The following is a 24323-nucleotide window of genomic DNA, read 5'->3' as shown; positions in this document are numbered from 1 at the left end:
TGGACAACATGTGTACAGGAACTTTACAACCCCATAGGGGAAGTAAGAATACAATTTCCTATTGAGATATGTGCAGACATAAAAGCAAAAATATAAAAGTATAAACATGAATGAAAATTATTGTCAAATTTAATAACGCTGATCAGCTTCACAATGCAGTACTGCCAGCTGTAAGTTACATGGACATTGTAAGTTACAATGCAAGAGATTCACAGCAAACAAAGAGAGAAGTTTACTTTCTCATTTGTAAATTAGACCCTGGGTCTTCTAGTGCTTATGATTGTCTTGTAGACAGCAGTACTTCAGGAGCAAAAGCATTTCACAGAACTGGGTATTATTCGTTCAAAATCTTTGTGATAATACAACTTTCTGTCATACTATTTCTATTCACCTTTTTCCAAACAGGTATCTGAAATAATAATGAAGAATTTTTAGATATGCTAAATGTAGCATCAGATGATTTAAGTGGATATTGTTAAGAAAGAAGATACAAATACAACCTCATCTTGTCTTCCACTCACTGAATTTCAACTGTGATCTCTAAGTTGAACCAAAATCCATCAAGACTCATTAAAATATAGCATATGCAGCTCAGTACTGAAAGGTACTGCACTCTAGTAAAATACAGTTCCTCTCAAGCAAATAGCAATTAGGACTTTCTTCAAAATCCTACCATTGTTTGTCTTACCAGTTTTTATTGTCTAAAGATAAAAACTTTAAAGTGACTGGAGGGAATATTAAAAAAATTAAAGATTTTTATTTAATCCCTTTCAACTGATGACCAGTCAAAATATGGAAATGTAATAACCCTGATGGTAGCACTACATAGACAGACATCTATGCTACTTTAAGTCTCTTTCTTTCTAAACTACCTATGAGTTGGGTAGAAATGCATGGTTTAAATTTTCCCCTTTCCAACAGATTACAGGGTGTGAATTTAGGCAATTGCTCATCTGCACACAGAGACTTCTGGTCTGTGCTTCTCCTTTGACATGTTCTTCAGTACGTATGATGTGCAACCAGGAAGGAGAGAGAAAGAATAAGAGAATGGTAGCATCAGCAAAGATGTGAACGAGGTTGAGTTTTGGTATCTTTTAGACTAAGATGTCTTGTATTACAATTCTCTTTTCTACTTATAGCTCTAGAAACCATTGCCCTCAAACACTCACTCAGCAATACATCCATAAAACAAGTACAATGATTGAAACCTTTTGATGGATAGATAGGGATGGGAAGTTATTTCTTCATTATTTACTTATACCCACTTACATATCCATTACTCTTAGTAGCTTTAGCACCAAATGCCCCGTTTTCATTATTTTAGCTTTGTAAAATTTCTGAAAGCCTCATGCTAAGCAAAAGACCCAGAAAATACATTTTTGGAATTGGCCTTAATCGCATAACAACATTTATTTTTTTCTAAATTCTTTAACAATCTGCTATGTAACTTAGATGGATTAAGGCAAGAAACACAAAAATTGTTATGTCGTCTATTCATTAATTTTAAAAAGGAATAAATTCTTAATATGAGATCAATGCTTAATGAGTACTTTTGTGAATTGTTTCAGGGAGAAGAATCAGACATTTTTATTGCAATCTGGACTTCCTAAAGTCTTGCCAGTATTACTGTAATTTATTTTATAGTAAGAAGTCAACCTCTTGAAGCAAAATTCCCAGAAAACACTAATTTAAAGAATTATTTTAAAATAAAACAAAGGATCAATTTAAAATTAAATTATATACATTATTAATACATTTTTATTTATGCAACTAATAATTATAATGGACTCATTGTCATGTAATTAGACATATCCAGTATCAGTAATGACTGACACCTAAAACCTGGTGTTAAAGAGAATGTTGGTGGTGGTGAAATTGAACTCACTGTTCTCTATTCAATAACACAAAAAGGTTTTGAATGAGATCTTGGATTAATGAAATATCAAAAATAAACTTTTAGTACGATTGTATCTTAAGATATCAGGAAATTAATCCTACTACATAGAGGGTTTAAAAATATATAGGCCATATTATTGATTTAAAAATCATAAAAAAACCTAAGCAAAAATACCCAAATATTTTTTCATTGTATCAGATTGTTTTTTAAATTTCCCCATGTAGCAGAAACAGGCAAAAGGAGAACCAAATTGCCTAGTAGAACCACCTTTAGGATTTTGTCCAAACTGCACAACAATCTCCAAACTTTTTAGAGAGTCTTTCACCGGTGCATGAATTTGTTAAGGTAAGTCCCAAGCCAACAACTGATACATCCCATAGTCAGTAGTACTGAGTGTTAGAGGCATATTAATATTATAACAATTTAGAGACGGATGAGAAATTTGATTGGCATTAGTAGTGACAATTAGGAAATATCAACAGAAGATAAGTAGGGAGGAACAACTACCTAGTGAAGGTGCTTATTAGATAAAGTCTTTGACACAAAATCTAAACAATCACAGCACACTTGCATGTTTCCAGTTACAATGTTCATTTAATCACTCAGTATATAGGTAGTGAGACTTCAGGCACATTGGGCTCAATGTTGAAGTTTAACTGCTTTGCTGACTCATAGCAGCCAAACAGAGTTACTTTTAGATAAGACTTGCAGCAGCCAGGGACGAAGATGCACAGAAATCCATCTGCTGTGATTATCCTTAATCATAGCAGCAGGACAATGGATTACTGATTTTACTGACCAGATATATAGTCAGATCAGACCAGTTATTCTGTGTAGTAGAATAACACAGAACTGTGCCAAGTGTCATCACTAGAAGTGAAATTCCTCTCTTCAGGATATTTGCTTATTAACCCACATCAACAAGCAATTGTCATACTGGATGAAATGGCAAAACAATGCAGAATGTTCCTTTTAGCATGTTATAAAAAAATGTTCATCACACAAATAATTAATATACACATTAAAATGTATTTGTGGTTCACATCATCCATGCATTAATGTAATGTTTCTTCCCTGTATTGTTTGGATTATTCCTTGTGGCATCTTGCATTGTCAAGCAGTTTGTTCCATGCCGGAAACACTGTTGCTACTTTTACTATTCTACACAGATATCTGCAGTGCCTGTGCTGAAAATGACTCTCTGGAGAAAGTGTTTGTTGCCACCGGTTTGGCAACAAGCATAGTACAGAATTTGCTTCCCAGTGATTTTCAATGCTTGCTTAGCTTTCATGCAGGGTTTGTGTTATCAAAATAATATATGGGTTTGATTTTTTTTTAACAAGTCTTCTTCTAGGGCTTCAACAGCATTATATGAACTTTTTCATATATCATATTTTCCATCGTCTCTATGAACTGTACATATATATATACATATATATATATATGCAACTTATACTAGTGACCCGTAAGTGTGAGTCACTATGTCAATGCAAAAACATGATACCTCCATGTAAAAAACTGATATACGGGGGTTTTTAATTTTAATTAATTATGAAAAAAGTATTTACAATCTCCCCCTGCCCCCCAACATTTAATAAAAAGTTTTGCAATCTAAATTAGAATCGAAAAAACCTGCTAGGTTGAATCTATAATTACTAGTTTCATATGAGAATGTGTTTACTGACTGTAAATTTCTTTTATCAAATATGTGGCAAGTAAAATCCTTTGTTTTGATAACTTCAAAAGTAACTACAAGAAACTGATTCATTTCTATTTGAAATTGATTTCTAGTCACTTTGAAACTTTAACTCTTAAAATATATTTTGGGATTAGAGTACTTTAACAACCAATACATTTCAGGACATATTAATCCTTACTAGAAGCCTATTTTGAATGACGCTTAAATTTGAAGTCGACAATATATTCACTGGCTTACTCTTTTGCCATCCAAGACAGCTAAAATTCATCTCATAATAGGTTTCAAAAAATTATTCATATATATATATACATATATAATAATGTATTTATGTATTTTGATAAGCAAAGGTGATAAATATCTCTGTAAATTAAAGATCTTTTTTTGGAAGTACATTCTGATCCAATTTATGAGGTACTCTTCTAATAAGTCGTACATTTGCTTATTTGCGATAGAGATTTTCTAAATCAGACAGCAACTATACGCTGCCACCCTCTACAGTTAGTACCTGATTAAAGAACACCAAAACAAGAACATGAATAGACAATTGTTTTAACAATGGAGGGTTAACTGAGAAGTACTTTGGGGACCTGTTAGGGAACCTGTGCTTTTTAGTATATTCCTAGATGTATGATCTGGAAAAGGTGTTAAACAATAAACAAACATATGATGATGTCAAAGTTATTCAGAATAGTTAAAAGTTGACAGCAAAGAGTTGCAGAAGTGTTTTATATTATTAAGTGACTGGACCATAAAATGACAGAAGAAATCTAATATTATCAGTGTAAAGCAAAAATTATGGAAAAAAAGTTCATATTTGTATATATATGTATCTATAGATAACAATGAGTTCTAAACTAACATCTTCAAAAAAGTATGGGATCATTGTAGTTAATTTTATGAAAACAGCTGTTCTTAGCAGCAGTTGAAGTTGTGAGGTATTGGAAAACAGGAAAAACTATAAAAGAAAATCATAAAGCATTACTGTAATGTTTCATAATTGAATAATTCATATGTATCTTGAACGCTGAAGATTTTTAAGGTTTTGCCAACTAAAAGAAAAAAGTGCAAGTAAAAATGAAGTATAAAAAGACTTCTATATGAAGAGAGATTAAATCAACTGGGATCATTTACCTGGAAAAATAAATGATTGGAGGAGAATATACGATTGCAAAAGAGAGAGAGAGAAGTGTTATTTATTATTTCCCACAATACAAAACCCCAATAAAATCAAAAGAAATATTTGAAAAAAAACTTCTTGAACTGAACTGAAAGTTGGGATTTTTTCACTCAATGTGCAAATGAGTTGTGAAACTTATTGGCAACATGCTGTGCCAATATAACTGCTTTTACACTTATTAAGTGATATCAAACATGAGGATGCAGAAACAAATTTCAGTTCAGAAGGTACTAAGCACAAGATGTCAGAAGCTGTGAGGTTAAACTGAGTGAAGTAGTAATTTATTCTTGCATCCACAATTGACTACTGTCTAACACAAGATGTTGGACTAGAAGTCTTTTATCTTGCCCATTATCATTGCTTTTATGATCATTTCAGTCTGAACCTTTCTTGAAGTTAAGCATTTGATTGCTGCATTTTTAATATGGGCCTGTGCACGAGTAAAATTAATGAACTGAAAACCATGAAATGTGGATAGCTCCATCTGAGGCATGTGTGAAAGACTTGTATCGTGATTTAGATATTGTTAATTGTATGACAATCCTAAATAGTCACAGTGTTGTAGAGAGTGATAAATAGAGCTGACAGTGAAAGACAAGGTCCACATAAATTATTAGCAAAATCCCTCCCTTTGACATAAAAGTACAATCTGAGTACAAAAACTTGGTTTTCTTGATATATGCCATTTAAAAAGATGTATACGTTGCCATGGTAAATACTGTATTCTGGTTTACATTTTAAGATCATCACAGAGCTGAACACATGAGCTAGGAGATTTTATGTTTGTAGAAGTGGCAGATTTTTTCCTCCCTAAAACTTGCAGAAAAGTGACAAACTACAGCTTCAGAGTTTCCTGTGATTCTATTCAAAGTATTACTGCATGCTTGAAACATCTTTGCCTGTGTGAGAAAGATAAACTAGTATTGACTCTTGTTCTGTAAGAAAAGAGAGAAGTAAAAGACCTAAAGCATTGTTATGGCATTTATTCCATCAGTGCAGAATTGTTCCCTGTTGTGTATTTCTGGCATTGGACTAGTCTGCTTTAAAAGACAAAGAAATAAGGAGAATCCTATTCTATAGTTAAAATTAATATATCTTAAAAACATTACTCTAGTTTATGGTACTGTTTCTTGATTTCTATCATATTTTTCCTGGAAATCTCTCCTTGACTGTTCATTAAGACCATACAAATTGCTGCTCTAGAGGGAAAAAATAGCAACAGCTATTTTAAAAAATAAATTAAAATGCCAGTTTTACTATATTTTAAAACATAAAAAATTTCAGCAGAATCCTTGATACTATGTCTTTACATACTTCTGAACTATTAGTATTTTAGGGTGAGTTTTAATGTGTTATCTTTCTTTACACTCCTTGTACATAAGGGATTCTGAAAACTCAGTTTTATGGTAAGGTTGCATAGTATTTATCTTACTGTTATTCAGTCTGGTTGAAGATGTACAGAGAAACCTTCATGACAATAGTGTATATTCTTTTTTTTTTTTTAGAAGCCTTAGAGAAACAACAAATACTGCTTGTGTTACTATATTTATATATGAAAAACTTATTGATGTGTCTTCCTTAGACCGAAGAACACTAACTGGTTCTAACCTATTGTACATCGCTCTTTGTCATCTGCTGATCTACCAAGAGAAAGTAGGTTTCATACATGATGAAGCCCATTTTGTGTGGGTCCCTTTTCCTATGAACAACTCAAGACAGAATTTGATAGAAATAAATCTTTCTTTCAGAATAATATAAGTCCTGATTCCCAAAGACCTGATCTAGGAGAGACAAATCAATAAACCAGCATTTCCTCTAGCAGCACGTAAGAGAATGACAGTCATGGTGCTTTTATAAGGTAAAACAGCAGTGGTATGTTCAGTGAACAGATCTTTCATAGGAATCCTAATAAAGAAAAAAGGAAAGAAAAGTTATGGAATGTTGTTAGGGAAGTAGAGAGGGCAGTTTAGAAAAACAAAGGAAAAAAGTACTTAAATGTATTCTTAGCTTCATCTACTGTTGAGACTTTTCAAAAACAATACTGTCTACACATTTAATAAAATTTCTTACTGCAAAAGACAAGAAAGGGCATCTTTTAATTTTCCCCATGTGGAAAAGGTAGCAATAACTAAGCAGTTACTCATTTCTATGCATTAGTTGCTAGTCGCAAAATCAGCATGCACTTATTCTTACTCTGAACTAGCTGTTTATCCTGGGTTACTAAAACGCCAAATATATATGCAATTTTTAGGGTCATGCAAAGAATCATGAGGTATTCTAGTGAAAAAAAGGGATAATACAGGCATTGGAAAAAATGGAGGATACTCATTGAGAACAGAAATGGAAGTGAGTATTCATTGTTAGTTATTGCAGTTGGGAGGTGTATCACACACATACAAAGAAAACCCTATGACTAAATGTGCTAAGCATAAAATGCCCTGCTGTGTTTATTTTTTTCTTCTGAGAAAGGAAGTCAATGGATTAACAGTATATGTAAGTATATATAGTTGAGAATAAAGAGTACTTCTGTGGAAATAATCTTATTATGATTAATATAAATATGAGTAAAGTTAAATAAGTGCATTGGACATTAAAAAAAACCAAAAAACTATTTCATGAGCACACAGAAAATTCAGTCTGTGCCAATCGCCTCTGGTCTTTTTCACTGGACACACTAAAAAGAGGTTGGCTCCATCCTCTTTACAACTTCCCTTTGGCTATCTATATACACTGATAATAACCTCCCTGAGCCTTCTTTTCTGTAGGCTAAACAGCCCCTGTTCTCCCAGCCTTTGCTCATAGGAGAGATGTTGCAGTTCCTTAATCATCTTAGTGCCCCTTTATTGGACTGCAATATCTTCATATCTCTCAGTGTGTAGCCTCACCAGTGAATAGAGGGCAAGGATCCCCTCCCTCGACCTGCTGATGATACTTTGTCTAATGCAGCTTATTATACCATTCAGTTTCTTTCCAGCAAGGGTACATTGTTGACACATGTTCAGCCTCATGTCCATTAGGATCCATAGGTCCTTTCCTTCCAAACTGCTTTTGAGGTGGATGACTCCAGTATATGTTGGTGCATGATTAGTTCCATCCAAGGTACAGGACTTTGAACCACTCCTAGCTGAACTTTATGAGGTTAAACATCAAACATTCTTGCTCTGTATGTGAATATGTAGATTTAAATACCAGAAGAAACAAACAGTTTGAAATGCTGCCTAAAGAAAAGTGTCAAGACATGAAAAATTAACTCAGATTTATCACTATACTTCAGGAGTTAAGCAGGGCTGGTAGCATGAGTACTCAATGTTAATAAAATGAATAGTAGTGAAAGTCAGTCTACCAAAGCATCAATCCTAATGGAGAGGCACAGTTCTGTGCTTAGAGAATGCTATAACTGAGAGTTATGGTTGAGAGTTGAGAAGGCAAAGACAGATATAGAAGATTGTAACTACATTAGTTTAAATTTCTTTCATTGCCATTACTAGTAAAAATGACACCAATAAATGGATGAGTGGTTAAACAGAAGTGCAACCTCAGTAACAACCATAGCCAACTGAGGACCAGAGAGTATTTATAGTGTCATACCATAATTTAATTAACTTGAAGGCTGCAAAAGCCTCAACGATTTGACCAAACTAACTTCCTAAATACATTTTCGACATTACACATACAAATAACCCAAATATTCTGTGTGATTTTCTTGGGTTTATGCAACTACAGTTTTTTAGTTGGGGAGTTGCAGTGGTGGCCTTTGTGAGAAGAGAACAGGGACTGGCTGCATGTTAGGTAGAACCTCTTCCAGTCTGTTTGAAAAAGGACCCACCACTGGCCAAAGCTGATCCAATCAGTGACAATGGTGATGCCTCTGTCATATTATATTTAAGAAAGGGTAAATAACACTGTGCAGGAGCTGTGAGAAAGGAGTGAGAAAATTATGAGCAAGAGCCCTGCAGACACAAGATAAGAGAAGCGGGAGGATTAAGGAGGTGCCCAAGTACCAGAGCAGAGATTCCCCTGCAACCTATGGAGAAGACTGTGGTAAGGCAGGTTGTCTCCCTGAAACTTTTGGAGGACCAGAGTGGAGCACATATACACACTGAAGCCTCTGGAGGACCCCATGCCACAGCAGGTAGATGTGCCCTGAGAAAAGCTTCTGGAAGGAGCTGTGGTCCATGGGAGACCCAGGTTGGATCAGTCTGTTCCTAAAGGACTGTAGGCTATGGAAAGGTCTGATGCTGGAGCAGTTTGTGAAGAACTGCAGCAGATGGGAAGGACCCCTCTTAGAGAACCTAATGTTAGGTACTGAGTTTAAAGTAAAAATACAAAAATGTTTCTCTGATTTATCTACAGCTATACAATTCAACTGAAGAACTAATTCTCAGCTCAGCTCATATTCTACCAGCAGTGTCAGATGCTAAGTATTTCCGAAATATAAGTATGTGGAACAAAAAGAAAAAGGCTCAACTTCTTTAACTACCTTTTCTGGTTTTTTGGTTTTGTGGTTTTTTTTTTTTTTTTTTTTTTTTTTTTTTTGTGTGTGTGTTTGTTTGTTTGGTTTGGTTTTGGTTTGGTTTGGTTTGGTTTGGTTTGGCGTTGTTTTTTTGTTTGTTTGTTCTTTTTATTTTATTTTATTTTTTTATGTTTCTGTGTGAATTTAAACATTTATGGTGAAATTCAGGTACCATGGGATTGAAAGCAAATTTTCCAGAGACTTCAACAGAAATTAATTATTCCACTTAATTTACATAATGATGAAAAAATCTGCTTCAAGAATCACCAAAAATAATAAATAACTGTGCTCCTTCTGTGAAGTATGAAGAGAGCTTTTTTCAACTGTTCAGTGATTTATGAGGGAGTGGATAGTATCCGGCCTTTCTTATTTGAAAAAAAAAAAAACCAACAAGAAAAAAACCAAAACAGTTCCACCAGTACTGTAATGTTGAGATTGCTAAAAATGTGCCTAAAAATAAAATATTCTAACTATGTATCCAGTTTATGAACCAGTATTCTATAATATAAGTTTAGAAAGTAACATGTTGCAGCGGTGGTGACAGAAACACAAACAAATGGCATTATAGCAAACAGTTTCACAGAGTAAATTTTACTCACAGAAAGTATGACTGATATCTTGGAAATGTTGCATTACTACATTGTGTAACAGTTTGCATAGAGCAGCAATAGAATGAACTACTTTTTACTGTGGCATATAGTTTTAGATCAGTTAAATGATTCAGTAATTTACCAGTATGTTATATAATAGTTATACATACAACAATTCAGAGAGTTTTTATAATGTAACCTCAAATAAAAAGAAATGCTGTTAACTACACTACAATAGAAAATAAATGTGTTATATCAGAGACAGTCACAAAATAGTCACTAAATTATATAATTTAAAGACAACTGCATAGTTGTAAGTCATGCAGAAGATAATACTGAATTGAGATACATGTACATAATGGTTGGAATGTATGATCTTAGAGGTCTTTTCCAATCTGAATGATTGAAAAAGAAAATTACATATTAGACGATTAGATATTAATACTGACATTTGTGGTAGCCCATTAGACTGGGATACATTTTTTCTGGATCCAAATTCCCTGTTAGGAGACAGACTGTAACTCTTGTGCTTTATTTTTATTACCTCTCCAACGCATCCATAGCCTGTCACCTAGTGATGTGCATTGCACCTGCTGTAAGAGTAATAATCAATGAGTTCAGGCACAGACATTTTCTGCAGTTTTCACCTTAGGCCCAGCCTCTCCAGTTTTCTACCAATTTTCAGAAAGTTTACACACATACACATACACATACACATACACATACACATACACTCAAATGAGTATGCTCTCAGATGCTGAATACAGTAATCCTTATTTAGACAGATATATGGAAAAATATGTTCAACAATGGCCTATACAAAATCCAGATTTTACTTATTAAAGTAATTATTTATGCACACATGAAAATGAGATATACAAATACTGGATATATGCAGAATTCTTCAGAGAATTCTTAAAATGGCATACAGTTTGCATAACATATTTGTGCCTATACAAATCCTGATTTTCACATCAAACAGAAGGGAGAAAAATTTTTTAAGAAGTCTTTATTGCTATGCCAAAGCCTTCATCTCCAAGGCCTTGTGCAAAGCTGAACTAGTCAATTTGTAATTAAATCTTACAGGATACAGCAGTGATACTCATTACAGAAAAGGCATTTTATAGTCAGCAATCTTATTTTCAACTAACAGGATGACACAAAAGTCACAGTTCACAGAAGCTTTATGTCTGTTATTTCATGCTGGAATAATGCTGCACAAACCAATTAGCCAGTGTAATAGTGTCAAGATGTATTTAAAGAAAAAAATGGATCTGGTAAAATGCCTCTGCCTTTCTCATATTTATAAGGACCTGTGCATTACCGAGACAATAGCTTTACATTTGAAGGGCCAGCCTTTTGGGGTACTAAGAAATAAATCTCATAAGGCACTTAGACTACATATAATTAGTATAGGATGGTATAACTCCCATTCCACAAATAAATTTTTTTTTTTACAGTTGGAAACCAAAACTGAATTAATAAACCAAAACTGAATAAAAATTATTAAAATTAAAGCCCTTCAGTTAATGCATCCATTAAGGTGCATGGAATGAGAGAATACAACAGTTTTAGCAGACAGCCGAATTAAGGCAGCAATGCACTGGTGGTAGTCTGAAGGTTTTTCACATCCATAAGTGTTTATAAGCATGTCCTATTTTTGGGGATTTTTTGTCTTTTTGCTTGAAAGAAAACTCATTCAGGAATATTACAGAAAAAGGAGAGGAAATGGGAGAGAAGGAAGATTAAAGGATTAATGAAAGATTTGAAGGGGGATGAATTTACTACCTTGAATTAAGCACTAAGTTCTGATTCCTAGAAAACTTCTTTCAGCAGATTCTTGTAGATTTCCAGGTAACTAAGATCTGTATAAAGTTTTACAGAGGAGTGTTGAATGTTCGTACAGCACATCTATTATTCAGATCTGTGAATAAGGCTGCCACTGGATTCTCAGAAAGCGATTGATTCATGCAAGTTCTACTAAAATGAAATTCTAAAATTCAATCCCATTTTTAAATGGTAAGTGAATTTCAAAAATAATAAAACCAAATAAACAAAATGTGTCGGAAACCGTCACATGACAAATCTTTGTCCTGTGACTACATGACTTTTCTAGGAAGATGCAAAGAACTTCATAGTGCTGCATCTCCGTAAGCCACCTCAGCAACTGGAAGTATGAATGGAAAAAACTATTTCGTCCCAGATCCTGACTACTAGCTCCTCTCTTTTTAGTCAGTGTGGAAGACAGTTTCAGCCTAAATCTGTAGATAAACCTCATTTGGATATTCACTTTACCTCTCACTTCTTTTATCATGACAAGGAATTTACTTTAGACTTTTATCAAAATATCAACAAATTTACATGGCAATTTCTAATTATATTCTGCTGTGATAGAGCAGTAACACTTTTTCCTCTTTTAAATATTCAATACTGTTTTAATTGGCTGAGCATTTCAGTTTCACATTTAAGCAAAGCAGTAATTTTTTGTATATTCAGCCAGGTATATTTGTGAACACTAAAGAAACATTACAGCAGGATAACATAAGTCAAAAAACCAAGACAACTGCAGAAATGAAAAAAAGTTAAAGTTGTTTTCAAACATGGAATTATGGAGGAGCAATTCTATTTCATTCAGCAGGAGGTATATACCTTCACCTCTTTCTTTTCTTTAGAAAGAAATGAAACAACCAGGTTTAAAGAAATAAAAAAATAGAAATATTGCTGTGGAATTAGCAGATAACCCATCTTTCTGATAGTTTATGGAGTAACAGAAGAAAATGGAAATTAGTGAAATACAAATTTCTACAACTAGCACTCTAACTGTAAATTTCTAGATTACTGATGATGTTCTAAAGAGCTAAGAAAATCAGGTACATTTTTTTTTCATTAAGTAGCAATGTAGTTAGAACAGATAAACTTCCTTTTCCTTGTGCCCAGTTTTCTTTTACTTTTCACGCATTACACAGAAAAGAACACATATGGGATAAGAAAATTAAAAAAATCCAAACCCATCAAATGAATTACACAAGCACTGAAATAATATCTATGGTATTTAGGTGACATTTTCCAGATTAAAAATGTACATAAAAATGTTAGCCAAATATTTTCATCTTAAAAGGAAAAACATTGTACTGTGTACAGATTTTTTGGTATTTAGCAAGTTTAACATCCTTAGCATTACATGCTCAGAAGTCAACTAACACAGAATGTATTACATTTCTAAAGGAGAAAAAATTTTGGCTTTTATGAGATGCTGTTTCTTGTTCAGTATTTGAAACTCATGCTTGATTTACAAGTGTTTAACTAGTTTCTGTTTTGTGTTCTTAAAAAAGAATTATGAATTTGACAATTTTAAAAGAATTATGTCTCCTTCAATGCTTTTAAATGCTGTATTTGTCACCGATGCTTATTAGATAGACACAAAACATTCAAGGTCATAATTTGACTTACAGATTTTTCATTTAAAATACTGTGAATTCTAAATGATTGATCTAATGAGCTGACTTTCATAAACCCTTAGTGAGTACCAATATAATAAAAAATTAATTTAACAGGGGAAGTGGTGGGGAAGGAGATACAGGAATAATTCTTAATCCATGCAGTATAAAGTCTTCATTTGGTCTACAATAAACTGTCCTTGTAAAGAGGAAAGAAACTAATTGCATTTGGTTTATGCTTCATCCTAGTATAGAACATTCACTTCTCAACTGAAAATAATGAATTGATTTCTGAACATATTTGACTGCTATAAAGACTGAGAGTAAAAAATTGTTATACCAGAAATGTTGTTCTTATGTTATAGTTTACATGTCCTTTATTGCATTAATTTCATACCACAAGTTGGGAAGAGGCAGTAAAATATAAGGAAGCATCTTTCTAATACTCTGTCCTAGTTATAGGGAAAGGAAACAGGGTTTAGCATTAGATGGGTGTGACCAATTATGTATTCTATCCCATTTTGCCATTTTTGATGGTCCATCTCTTTAAACACAGGAGGTAGAACTGTTTCTGTTGGAAGTTTCTATTCCGGCTGTTACTGTAGCCACCACTTCTGCCAACCCAGAGGGAAAAGATCCTACCAAGAGAGAAGGGCCCACCCTACCACAAGCTGCTTCAGGTGTTTTTCTTTCTCTGAGCACTTTTTGCCACGGCTGCAGACTGGTACCATTACTTTTTGCAGTGCCTGTTGCCTTTGGCTCACCCCACAGACTGAGCGAGAGCCTGCAGTCTGCTACTGCTGACTGTTCTCTCACCACATATGGAAAGTAAGTTGCAACAAAAATATAGTTTTGGTAAATGTGACCTTTATCCATTGAAAATGTGCTGATTGACTTTTAGAAAAAATGCATTATTTTAAAATTAAAGGTTATTCACTTTCAGGATTGGGAGTTCTAGAAGATTTTAGGACAGTCTTGGGCTTGAATACACCTACACAAAAATATGCCCTAGATTTATCTCTGTTGTTCACCAGCACATTCCCCTGACTCCAAAAAGAGAACCTAGTGACAAAGAAAGAAATTTAATCTATCTTTAATATATAATAATTTCAACAAAAAACATTGCTAGCAGATACTGAAAGACTCATTAGGAATCTTGACACAATGATTAGTTGCTTTTCAGTGGCTATATCAGTTGGAGACGTAAACTGTCCATCGAATGACTGTTATCTCTCTACATGATATTAAACAAAAATTCAGCTTTTCCCAAATAACATTAAAAAAACGTAATCTAGTGTAAAATCTCTTAATTAGTTGGAGGTTTCAGCTGCAAAGTTCCTGATAGAAATAGATGTATGAATACTGTTCCATCAGGTAGCATGGTCTTGACAACCCCTGAATGTGACTTGCTCCTAGTGGAAAGCAATTTAATGCTCTACTGCACATAGAATAGTATATATGAATGAAAAAAGAATCCCCAAAATAAACAAAAAAAATCTCCCACCAAAACAATTACTGACAGGTACACCTGAATAGGACTGCTTATTAGTCACTTGTCTGTAGCCAGGCAAGACTGTTTCACCTCAGTTTAAAAGATAAAGACTCACGGCAGTCTGTCTCTGCAAGTTCTCGTTAGGCTAACAGCCTCCACTGTCCATTAGAGGAAAAGTCTCCCTATTATTTAAGGAAATGTGACAGCAATGGAGGTGAAGTGATGGCAGGAAATTCATCAGTGCATTACTAAGCTTTTTGCTTTCTACAGCTTTCACCAGCCTCTTTCCACTGTTTTATCTGACAGCTCAAATGCTGCAGGGTTGTAGTCACAGCAAAGGTCAAGAACAACAGCAGGGCTATAAAACGAGATTCTTTCAGGGGGGAGGCTGCCAAGCACAAAAAAGTTTATTGAGCACAAGACAATGAGATGAGAGCTCACATCTCAACAAATTTATCTAAGTAGCTACCATTATTTTTGAAAAAACATTAAGAACCTTAAAAAAGATTTAGAACTTTTACATACTCTTGCTGCTCATACAAATGTGTTTTACTAAAGACTAACTTAATTGAGCATGATACTCAACTAAAAAATAAACAGAAAATGCCTTCTTCCTTTAATAAAGACAAGGTTTGCAATGCTACAACTGTCAAGTTTAAAGCTAAGAGTTTTGCTATGTCTTTAATGTTTCACAATCAGTGGTAACAATAAGGTGAATTTGAATTACCTTTCACAATGTCCAATAATATCTAGTATCTAGTCAAGGAACATGCAGAGACTATATCATGCTTTTTTAAATTTCCTCAACTTCAACTGCTCAACTTCAGTCTGTCATTCCCAACTCTTCTACCCACCCCATGTCCCCAAGCAGTGCAAGAGGAAGATGAGTGGGGGATCAGTCCACAACAGCCTCTCTGCCTCTCCATTCTCCTCACACTTTTCCTCTGCTCTGGTAGGGGTCCTCCATAGGCTGCAGTATGGATATCTGCACCATCATCTCCCTCTTTCACAGGCTGCTGGGGAATCCCTGCCCTGGAGCCTGGAGCACCTCCTGCCCCTGCTTCTTCACCAACCTTGGTGTTCACAGGTCTGTTTCTCACGTCTTTTTCCCCCATTCCACTCTCAGTGTGGCATTTTGCCCTTTCTAAAATCTGTTTTCCCAGAGGCTCCTCCACCTCGGCTGCAGGTGCGGCTGTGCCCCGTGGTGGGTTGCACTGGAGCCGAATGGATCTGACTGGGACAGGTCCGCGGCAGCCACAGCCTCTTCTCACAAAGGCACCTGCTGCCAGCATCTGTTCTGTTCAGCCATATAAACACATCCTTATCTTTTTTATTTAGCTTGTGTCATCAAAGATACGTCTTATACACAGGAAAACTAGAGTGAAGCGGAAATTGAGATCAGATTTTAAAAATTTGCATCACTGTGCCGCATAAGGTACATGTACGTAGTTTTCCCTTTTCATCTAAAGAACTTTATTATGTCAAAAAATTTGGACTCTTTCCTTCTCTCCTTGCTGCATAATTAATTCTGTCTGCTTTTATAATTTCTTTCACACTTCATATACCAAACTTCCTGTTGTTCCTTTACAGCTGATTTTCTGATTTAACATATTTGAGGAACTGAAGCAGCAGTACATATGATAAAACTGAGTAAAAGCATTAATTGAGCTCAGACATTAGTAACATGGATAGTGTCGCATCTGAGTCTGCCAGAAGTATCATGCATCCAGTTATTTCCAAACTAGAAAAACATTTGCAATCAAAAATACTGGTCAGTGTAAAGACAATTCTAATTTCAAAAGCATCTTTTCACCATTAAAGTCAAATTTTCACAGAATTTGCATAGAATTCTTCCTTTATATTGCCCACAACTCCATATTCAATCCAGTTTTCCATACTGCCAACCTGCTTCGTATCAGCTTCAATTAATTGTTCATGTCTACCTCCTGGCTGAATACAAGCCTGAATGCACCCCACATCTTGAAGATAACCCTTTCTAGTATCTTATTTTAGTGATACAGTTAGTTATCCTTCTCAATATATCCACTGACAAAAAAAGTAAAATTATAAATATAACAAATAAAATGCCTGCAAACTTTGTTAGCCCCAGTGATGGGAAAAATATACCTAAAACTGTAATACTGAGAGTGTACATTTTAATTTCTTATGAACACTACTATGCAGTAGAGAAGCATTTACAACTTGTATAGATGTGTCATTGTAAGGACAGAAACTGCATCTTTTATTAAATAAGGAAAAAAAATTGTAGTATTTACAATATTATGCCTTCGTGATTAATACTGAAAGCATGACTAACTGCAATACACACTGTAGAAAAAGATTCATTCAAACTTAAAATTCAGTCAGAAAATAATATTTAGATCAAAATTAAAACTCAAAGAATAAATCATCATTACAGTGACAACAAATGATAAGATATAGTGAGGTAATTCTTCAACGATTTTAACATGACTGATACAACAAAACAAAAATATACCTCAATTATATAAATAACTAATATTTGTGGTGAAACTGACCCTATTTGAAGAAGCTTTAGTACAATTGGTAGAATAAATTAAAGATGGCAGAGTCATGAAATACCTAAGTTCTAGCAATTTCTTAGAGGTACCACAACTTTTTATGATTGTTAAATATTTAACTATATTTGTGGTTCTCAAACCATGACAAGCATCAATCATAAAAATTCAGTCAGGTATTTTTGCAAATATATAATAGCTTTTCTGCTAACTGTTAAAAATTAATTTCAGATAAGGGTTGTATGAAATGCATAATAATACATAAACCAAGATGAAATCTAACTTCAAGGAATTTAAGGTATTGCAGGAAGTCACACAAACCTCTGCTTAACAGTACTCCATTCTATACCTGGGAAGAAGACCTTTAGCTTTCTTTTATAAATAAAAACATAACTTTATAACTGAAATAAATAAATTAGATAAAATAAAAAATAAAAATATATTTTTAGGGTTTAAAGAACTCAACTCAATTCTGTGTACTTGAAAAAGTATTGTAGTAAGAAGTATTTTATCTGTGGAAAAAAACCCCAATGGGCTGGATTTAATTTTTCTCAATGGATCTATATCAGGAAGTACCAAGAACATCATATTGAGTAACTTTGATAGTTTATTGAAAAGCTGCATAAGCTAATAATCCATGGCTGTGTGACAATGTCAGTGTCAGTGATAAGTGAACATAGCTTGCTATGATACATGCTGCATCCATCTGCAAGTGGGAGTTACCTCATGGAACTTTTTTAATATCAACTAAATAGCTGTTCATATTTTAATTTCAAAGCTCTGACCTATGGATAAGCATACTAGAAGGCTGTGACAACAGATAAAATTTAAGCTTTATGATGATGTTATTCAGATATTATGACAACATATCTCAGAGAACAAAAACAACACCCCAAATCTCTGCACATGTATATGTTAAGAAACATTACTGTGTCCTCTATCTTTAATACCATTGCAAGTATGTTGTAAACTCTTGAAAGCACTAAAAAGGAGTCAGAAGAAGGTCTTGAAGGTGTGAAGAAGGATAACTAGATTTCTTATTTACATGAAGTAAATTCTAATATAAATTTAAAACATCTCAATATCAAGGTTCACAAAATAGATGAAACAATTTCAAGACATAAAAACAAAAAGCAGCAAATTAGTTAAACTACATAACTTTTACTGTCTCAGGCAACTTATTCTGCTGTTGCTTTATAAGAAAGATACTTCATCTTCAGGTAAAGCTATATGGTCAGCCAGAATGATACTTGTCACATCAACTTTTTATTCTTCCACATCTGCATATATGATTGGAAAGAATGACTGAAGAATAGCTTTTCTCACACAGGAAAGTAGATGAAATATATACCTTCCTCTCCTGATTTCATTGTTAGAATTTGAAAGACATAGAGTAGAACAATGTCTATTCATTTTTGCTAAAATCATGGCTCAAAGATAGATTGACCTAATCATTTTAAGCCAATGACAAGAAACTTGATAGTCTAAAAGGATGAGAGAAATTACTTCTGGTTGAAGATAGCAAAGTGGGTGGATCAGCCTAACAATAGTTATCACAGTTCTTTCCTTAAACTATCTGTAAAAAAATATCATTTTTTTATGGAATGCTGTAACAATCCAATAAGTATGAAAAATACATTTTCTTGACTATATTAAATAATAGAGATTTATTAAGAATAACATTCCAATAATATCCGTGACTGCACAGGAAGTTTTAATTCTTATGTACCCATTAGAACATTCACAAATATACGGTGATCTTCTTATTTAATATTATGCACAATAGGGATTAGATAGTCTCTTCCTAAAAGTTTGAAACACAATTCTGATACTGTGTCTATTTTCACAAGTTGTGGATGATTACAAACAGTCAAAGCAATGAAGACCCTACAGCTAAATTATGTTCACTTGGATGGGAAGATTTTTATGGTGCTATAGTTAGTTTGACCATCTGGACTAAATACAATCCATGCCAAAATCCCGCAAGGGCCGAGAGCTCTCTCCAGGCTGGTGACAGTGGAGGCAACCCATGGTGGGAAACAGGACAGGTTCTGGCAGACACACTCTCCCAGTCAGGAACTGGGCAGCCAGAGGGCACTGTGGCAGTCTCAACACCTGCACTGGGCAGCTCCTTAGAGAGGATAAGGATCTGACCTAGTGAGGGGATACAACCCTGGAGTGACTATACAGATCTGTGGAGATGGACTCAGGACATCAGTCCACAGACAGAGTGGTATGAAACACCTTTTCTCACAACCACAGATAAAATTACACTTGAACCTTTGGTGAACCCAGTAGAGAGAAGCTGGAAAAGAAAGAATTAAGAAAAAAGAAAAATACAAAAAAAAAAAATAAAATTATAGTAGCTCAATAACAAGATACAGTAGGCAAGGAAAAGACAAGAAGAACAGGAAATTACATCAAGACAAGAAAAAAACCCTCTGTGGAAGACAAAGGATTTGGCTGTAAAACCTGAGGGCTGGTGACTGACAAATTAGTTTTGTCTTCATATAGAGCATTTCAAATATGATGAGAGTTCTAAGTGTTTTGAAAACTTTCTTTTTGTATGTGTGCTTGGTAGGCACTGAAGTAAGTGGTACAACCCCTGTATTTTCAGTTCTCCTGTCTGCCCTACAAGAAAGAACGGGGTGCTCTGCTGGAGTGGATTTTCCAGTTTATTTTAGTCTGAAAGTAATCTTGCTTATTATATACTTTGTAGTCAAAACCAAACGCAATAAATGAGAAGGTTTGAGAGGTTTATTTCAGAAGTACATTATTGCTCCAAACTAAAATATTAATGAAGATTCATCTTCTGTCAAATTTTAACTTTGGGAAAACTAGAATTAGTACTAGACAACACTCCCATCAATATCACTTTTCTCAGCTTTTCTGTTGTAGGGCAGTCCCTAGAGAAGCTATGAGCTGTCATCATCTTGTAAAAGCATGGAATTTATGAACTGTATTCAAATATTGGCAACACATACTGGCCCAAAGTCATGAAATTTGGAGAGCACAAGCAAATCATATTCAAAAGGAACAGACCCTAATATCAGATACTGTAAAAGTTCAGAATGAGACAAATAAATACAAAGGGACGTAAAATATCTCAGACACATTAAAGAAGAAACAATTGATCAACCGGACAGGAAAACTGCAAAATCAACACAATAGATGCAGTAACTTTAAAATAAGCTAACTCATCCACATAATGAGATATACTTTCCACTCTTCCTACTTTCCACCTTTGCTATTATTCAGTTTAATGTCAGCAGTATATTATTTATGAATATGCCATTATGAGGCAGCATACATAATTCTATTGTTAGATACCAAAACAATGAAGAAAAATTACTGTTTTCCACTTCCCTACTTTTTCTTTCAACTCCCTGTTAACAGAACAAAACTTCAATCAGTATAGTAATTTAAAAAAATATCAGTTAATAAAACCAAAACCATGAATCTATAAACCTAGTAGTCATAGAACTACAGTCAATTATTTTTAGTGATTCGGTATGACAAAAAAACCCACTCTCTATACTCTATATCAATTTAGAAAAATGTGTAGCTAGCTGAATGTGAGAAATATTTGTTTTCCTGAAACTATTAGGCAGTTATCTAAGAAAGTAGAGACACAGTAGTCCTTCCCAGTAAATTAAATTTTCTGACCTCAGCAAAACAAGACCATACACAGATATATACATTCTTATTAAAAATTAGGCAAAAACTCATAAATAACTGTGTGGACTTCTTGAATATGTAATTCCCAAAGATCTTTTAGAGAAATTATATCTTGAAAAACTATATACTATTTAAATTCTTGTGATTACTTTACTTCAGTTTCTGTCTGCAAATGGTCTGTTCTGTTCCTCTGTCCAACAGTTCAGTGTATTTTATATTTTGTTTGAGACATGGCTGCATTTTAGAATTGGATTAAATAATAACCAATATTCCACTTTATGTAAATTTGAAAAATACTTTGCAATGAAAAGTATTTCGCATTTTAACATGTGAAATGATACACAAGTCATTGTCTAAAATGAGTTTGTCTTTTGGAAGACAAAAGATATTAAAAGAATCGGGGATGGTGTTATGTATTTCCTTATCAGAAAGAGAAAGCAGGACATACTTTTTATCAGTGTCTCCATTATTCCTGGTTATTTCCAATGACCTTCTAATTTATTAGTTGTGAAGAATAACAAAAACTTAAACATAATTTAAAAAGGTAATGTAGATTGAAGACTGATCCACAAGGGTCTGTTTTACTTCACTATCAATACATGTAAAAATCTATTTTTACATGGAACACAATCCTTACAACAAGTCTTGATATCCAGAAGGGAACAATAGTGGCAGTCTGTGATCTCTGTTGCATCTCTGAGAATCTTTAGAAGTCTTATCATTGTAATTTCTGTTAATTACTTCTTGATGAACTCTGTCAAATTGAGTAATAGCAATATTCGTGGTTTATATGTTAGGAAAAGAGTTATCCATATCATGGTAATTTGATACAATATCTGATTTTTTTTTGACTTTAAAAAAAATATTTCCTTTATTGCTTAGCTGTAAAATTCAGGTAATTTTTATAATACAGGGATTATATGTAGCCATATGTGTTACCTGTTCATTTACAGTACTTTTTTTTCTGTTCAATTTTCCAGTGGCCAAAGTAGCATGTAATTTTAGAAATACTACTGAGCAAATTATTTTACCCAGTTGTATAGAGAGGGAGAAGTGAAAAATGTCAATTAAAATACTTATATAGATATCAAGAAAGTTTGCAACTCTAATAAAAATTTTCAACTTAATATATATCTATATATATTTAGAGACACTACAAACACTCCGATGTTAAGTATTTTATTTTGTCCATTACTAAACTAGACATCTGTCCTTTTCTGATATTTGGAATTGGTTTCCATTTTTAATTTAGTTTTAATATTTAGAATGTGTTAGTTATATTTAGATCACAAATAAATAAACCACAAAATACACATACTATTTTTCTGTTCTTCCCCAGAACTGTCAGCAAATTGATAGATATAAGCAGAACTAGCCTCAAAAATTCAAGAAAAACATCTGCAGAGCAGATGAAATTATTTTAAGAGATATTCACTTTTTTGAGATTGAGTTCTGCTTTCCGGGTAAGGGAATGCCTGCTTTGCAGCCTGGGGTTAAGCACCTCTGTAGATAAATTCTTGTGCTTAATGTTTCTCATTAATTAACTTCAGGCATACCCTAATGAGAATATTAGGTACATAGACTCCCATTAGTCAACAGAGCAAGGTAGAGTATTTTGTCTTCAAATTGTTTTGCAAAGGAGTGTACTCCTCTTCACAGAGAAAGGTTATTACCTGCCTACAAAGGACATCTGCTTGATAAGCCTCAAATAGAATATAGCTTCCTTTATAATTATGAAAATTGAGAAAAGATACATTTTCATATTGAATTGACTGTACTTTTCAGAAACATCAAAAATCTTTTTAAACAAATCAAATTCATTTTTCAAGGGTGGTGGATACAAATTTCTGGACAGCCAATCCCAGTCAAATTTACTTGTAGGCTTTCAGCTGAGCTGATGGAACATACAGATTTGTCTACATTATAAACAAAATGTTCAGAATCCTCAAAAATTATCTAAACATGAATTACAGATAATAAGAGAAAATATGTGCAGGTAATTCAAAGATGATAACCGTATTTCTGCATATCACTGGCATATTTTCAAAAAACTGTCAAAGTTCCAAAAGGCGTTAGTTTTAATTCTGTATAATCAGTCTTTTGAATTCTGTATTCAGATCCTAGATGAAGAATATTCTTAAATCTCCAAGTTTACTGCACATGCAGAGAAAATAGCACATCTCACACAACTAGTTAAAATGGCATGGATTTATTTATGCATATAGACACAGATTATTAAATATAATTATCTATCTAGCCATCAGCTTCATCTAACATAGTTCCAACATTTTAATTGGAATTAAGACTCATGAGACTGTGCCTTATTGATTCATTAACAACTGCATCAAGTGTACTGTCAAGCATAAGGCTAAAGTTTGCATACTCCAAGCCGCCGGAGAGATTTATTAATAAATCACTTCAAAAAAACTCAGTGTAGGTCATTATTACAATATGGCATAGAATTATTACATATGGCTTATAAAAATGACACAACAACATCTTTGGAAAATTTTCCAATTGTTGAAAAGAACTCTCAAGGGAGGAAATTGACAAGTTATATAAAAAGATAGGTGACACAGAGACCAGGAGCTGAGCAGCTGAGACTTTCTTGCACTTAGACTGTAAGGGTATAAAACCTATTGGTTCTTTTGTTTGGGGTCCCTCCTCAGAGGCACCCAACTCAAGCTTTTATTTTGTTTCTTAGTTATTGCAACAGCCTGTCAATATTTCAATCTGTTAAGCAAATACTTGGCTAACTTGAAAAATTAAAGACAACACCAATTTTCTCTGCTTTTGTGGGAATTTTCTTATATCCCATTAACAAGCTAACACCTACTGAATGCCAAAAGGTCAGACTTAATAATTTCAGGTTCCTGCCTACAGTTCCTTTGTGCCTTTTTCCTTTCACATGTGCCAACCATGAACACTTAATGAACTCCTTCTTTACCTTATCTCACCTAGACTTTGTCTCACTGTTTTGAATCCAAGACTTCTGCTTGACATTTCCTTCACTGTTTAATTATTTTTATCCAATACTCTCACAAATTATCTTAGCTTTCATTTTTCTTTCCAACAGAAAAAAAAAATTAGAGAATACTGTATACAGAAACATCTGATGTTTCTGAATTAATGTAACAAACACACTTTGCAGAAGAGGTATCTTGAGTTAGTTACCTTTCAGTAGACTCTATTACTTATCTGTTAATGCTGCCTTTTACACTGTACCCAACGTCATTTTACAGGAAAACCATTTCCCTCACTGATTTGACAAATCAGTCTTGAAACGATGCTTTTAATTACTTT

At 33.7% G+C, this 24323-nt stretch overlaps 1 protein-coding gene and 1 long non-coding RNA gene across 2 annotated transcripts in view; one reads left to right on the top strand and one right to left on the bottom strand.

The window, feature by feature from the left end:
* Positions 1-24323, bottom strand: part of MGAT4C (MGAT4 family member C) — a 323806-nt gene that overhangs the window by 158119 nt on the left and 141364 nt on the right. The window lies entirely within an intron of this gene.
* On the top strand, positions 13900-20533 carry LOC113956741. The gene is made up of 2 exons (XR_003530940.1): positions 13900-14141; positions 20241-20533. It is a non-coding gene; the product is annotated as an uncharacterized LOC113956741 (long non-coding RNA).

The sequence above is a fragment of the Corapipo altera genome, unplaced genomic scaffold (assembly GCF_003945725.1).
Source record: "Corapipo altera isolate COAL_440 unplaced genomic scaffold, ASM394572v1 1, whole genome shotgun sequence".
Classification (NCBI taxonomy): domain Eukaryota; kingdom Metazoa; phylum Chordata; class Aves; order Passeriformes; family Pipridae; genus Corapipo; species Corapipo altera.
The sequence above is the reverse complement of the archived record's forward strand: the minus strand, read 5'-3'. Positions and strand labels throughout refer to the sequence as shown.